Source organism: Hordeum vulgare, chromosome 5H, assembly GCF_904849725.1.
Source record: "Hordeum vulgare subsp. vulgare chromosome 5H, MorexV3_pseudomolecules_assembly, whole genome shotgun sequence".
NCBI lineage: Eukaryota > Viridiplantae > Streptophyta > Magnoliopsida > Poales > Poaceae > Hordeum > Hordeum vulgare.
In genome coordinates, this window is record NC_058522.1 from 349,214,517 (window position 1) to 349,218,704 (window position 4,188).

The window sequence follows — 4,188 nt, forward strand, 5'->3', positions numbered from 1 at the left end:
GGTTAGGATAGATTGTTGTTCTATCAAGGGGGGCTCTCAAGTGAGTAGCTTGATCGTATCGTTCGTTGAGAGCTCAAACCATTTGCATCCTTGCATCATACTTCTTGGTTCTTGTTTGGTGTTTCTCTTTGTGAGTTTTAGAGCTTATGGTCATCTTCGTGACAAGCTCGAGTTCATCGAAAACGGAGTCCATATGCATCTACTATGATGTTTTCGATGTTGGAGTTTTTGTCGGTTCTTCATTCATAGAGATCTCACATCTCTATATCTTTGGCATATTCATAACCGCATGGTCTTAAGATAGACCTTGTCGTCCTGAATCCAACAAGCTTGGGTTTGCTCGATTCGGAGCTCGTATGCGAAAGTTATGGCTGTCTCAGTGGCGAGCGGTAGTACCGCTGGACCTAGCGGTAGTACCGCTGGATTTGGCGGTAGTACCGCTGGCCCTAGCGGTAGTACCGCTGGCCCTAGCGGTAGTACCGCTAGCTGGCGGTAGTACCGCCCCTGGTCAGCGGTAGTACCGCTCCAGGAGCTTAGTACCGCCTGCCTAGCGGTTGTTCGTGGACGGACCTTTTTGCGAAGACTTTCTTGGCGGTGGTAGTGTCGTTGCACTACCAGGGGCCCAGCGGTAGTACCGCTGGAGTGCGGCGGTGGTACCGCTGCAGCCAGCGGTAGTACCGCTAGCTGGCCGTAGTACTGCTGGAGTGCCGGCGGTGGTACCGCTGAAGCCAGCGGTAGTACCGCTTGAGCTCGGGCAGAAAGTGGGGGTAACGGTCTGATTCCTTCCCCCACTATATAAAGGGGGTCTTCTTCCCCCTTGGTCTTATCCATCCGTTGAGCTCTTGTTCTACCTCCATTGTTGACATTCTTAGAGCTTGATTACTCTCAATCCCTCCAATGATTCTTGCTTGTTCTTGAGGGAAAAGAGAGAGGAGATCTAGATCCACATCTCCACCAATCACTTTCTCCTCTATGTGAGGGGAACCCCTTGGATCTTGATCTTGGAGTTCTTTGTGAGCTCCTTGTTCTTCCTCTCATATTTCTCCATAGCTTTTGTTGTTGTGGAGGGATTTGAGTGTGAGGGACTTGACCACTTCGTGTGTTCTTGCCATTGCATTAGTTGCATCGGTTTGAGTTCTCCACGGTGATACGTGGAAGTGAGAAGTTGAGAAGCTTACTACCTTTGGTACTTAGTACCCTTGATATTGTTCTTCGTGGATGCTTTGGCGTCCTAGAAGCTTGGTGGTGTCTTGGAGCTCAATCAGTGTGGTGTGAAGCTCCGGGAAGCGTCGGGGTCTCCAATTAGGTTGTGGAGATTGCCCCGAGCAATTTGTACGGGTACCGGTAACCGCCCCCAAGGGTTGCCACGTGTACGGGTTCGGTGACTGCCCCCAAGGGTTGCCATTTGTACGGGTTCGGTGACCGCCCTCAAGGGTCCCTTAGTGGAATCACGGCATCTTGCATTGTGCGAGGGCGTGAGGAGATTACGGTGGCCTTAGTGGCATCTTGGGGAGCATTGTGCCTCCACACCGCTCTAACGGAGATTAGCATCCGCAAGGGTGTGAACTTCGGGATACATCATCGTCTCCCCGTGCCTCGGTTATCTCTTACCCGAACCCTTTACTTATGCACTTTACTTTGTGATAGACATATTATTTATTGTAATATATCTTGCTATCACTTAGTTGTTTATCTTGCTTAGCATAAGTTGTTGGTGCACATAGGTGAGCCTAGTTGTTTGTAGGTTTTGTGCTTGACATATTAAACGATTAGTTTTATTCCGCATTTGTTCAAGCCTAACCTTAACTTTTTTAAAGCGCCTATTCACCCCCCCCCCTCTAGGCGATATTCACGTCCTTTTCAATGGGGTCTTTGTTTCATAGGCAGAAGTGCACCTACACCCATGTTTAAGATATCTTGTGGGGAGTCTTCTTCACCTGCATCATTTAGATCAACTTGCTCCCCATGGGAGCGGTTAAATTCATCAAACGTCACGTCACAGGTTTCTATAACACATCCAGTGGATTTGTTGTAGACTCTGTAGGCGTGAGAGTTTGACCCATATCCAACAAAAATCCCCTCTGTTGTTTTGGATTGAAATTTCCCTAACCGTTCCCGTTTGTTGAGGATGAAGCATTTGCATCCAAACACACGAAAGTACTTAACATTGGGCTTGTTCCCAGTTAGGAGCTCATATGGAGTTTTCTCCGATATTGATCGGAGGAAGAGTCGGTTTGATGCATGACATGTTGTGTTGACGGCCTCAGCCCAAAAGCTATGTGGTGACTTGCATTCATCTAACATGGACATTGCCATTTCCACAAGTGTCCGGTTCTTCCTCTCTGCCACACCATTTTGTTGGGGGGTGTAAGGTGCGGAGTACTGATGTTCAATCCCCTCATCACTAAGAAATTTTTCTAGGGTGTAGTTCTTGAACTCAGAGCCATTATCACTTCTTATTGCCTTGATGTCCTTGTCAAACTTCTGCTGGGCTTGTTTGGCAAAGTCAATGAAAGTGATCTTCGTCTCGTCCTTGGACTTGAGAAAGAACACCCATGTATATCTTGAGTAATCATCAACAATGACTAGGCCATACTTTTTCCCTCCAAGACTTGCCCATGAAGGAGGCCCAAATAGATCCACATGAAGGAGCTCTAACGGCCTCGAAGTGGATACAACGTTCTTGGGTGGATGTCTTGATTGATGTTGCTTCCCAGCTATGCATGCACTGCACACACGATCTTTCTTAAAAGATACATTTGTTAGTCCAAGAATGTGATTACCGTTTAAGAGATTTTGAAGATTTTTCATGCCAACATGGGCGAGCCGGCGATGCCACAGCCATCCCATGTCGGCCTTGGCCATTAGACAAGTTGTATGGAAAGTGCTCTCTTTCGAGAAATCAACAGTGTAAAGGTTGCCATCCAACTCTCCAACAAAAGCCACTTCAAGAGTGTCTCTCTTAAAGACTTTCACATCCGTTAGTCCAAATAGTGTGTCATAACCGACGGAAGCCAATTGACAAACTGAAGGTAAATGATATTGAAGAGATTGGACAAGCATGACATTTGCAATAAACATGTCATCAGTGATTTCCACCTTGCCCAACCCAATTACCTGCCCTTTCGACCCTCCACCAAATACAATGCTCATGTATGGTCGAATGGCTTGCATGAAGTCATAGAGCAAGTTACTATCTCCGGTCATATGATTGGTGCATCCCCTGTCGATCACCCATTTTGCTCCACCGGAGAAAACAGCCTGTAAAGAATTAAGACTTGGTTTGAGGTACCCATTTTGTCATGGGGCCTTTCACATTAGTTACAAGAGTCTTAGGGACCCAAATAGCATAGAATCGAAATGCATTACGGGGACCAACAAATTTAGCATAGACTTCTCCTTCCTTTGATTTGCGTAGTACATAAGATGGCGGCATGAATTCGGTTGTCTTGTTGTGAGTAGACGAACCCCTAGTGGCCGATCCACTCACAAGCTTACCTTTCTCCGTGTGTCCCTCTGGTACAAATATTTCCTTAAGAGGAGTGGTACACTTCAGAGGAGATGCACTTTTCTTGGCAGTGCTTGGGTTGAACCCAAGCCCTTCCTTGGCGACACCTCCATTGTGTCGACTTAAGATCTCATTGAGAGTCTTTTGTCCTTGTGCACATGTCATGAGACCTCTGTCTAGCTGTGCCCTCAATGAACAGTTTTCCTCAAGGATAGATGTCAGTTCACTACTAGGGCTAGTAGTGCAGGTATCAACATTGATAATAGGTGAGGAGTAGGCCTTAGCTAGAGTGTCAAGATAAGTGACCTTAAGTGCCTCAAAGCTCTTTGTAAGAATAATGAGTTTCTCTTCCTTGTCTTTGAGAGACAAGGATAGACGTTCACAGTCCTTAGAAAGAGAAGCATGAGAGTTCACAAGTCGGTCTTTATCATTTAGTAATTCTCTGCAAACATTTTCAGCCTTTTTCAAGGAGGCACGATCATTAGCATGTTTATCAAGGTTTTCACCTACTTTTGAACATAATGCATCATTTTGTGCTTCCTCATAAAGGACTTTCTGCTCAAGGGGTTCATTTCTCTCCTTCTCCTCAGTGACGAGGGTTTCGAGTTCCTTGATGGTATTGGTGTGCTTACTCACCATTTCCATAAGTATGCGAAACATAGTGATCTTCTTTCCTTTAA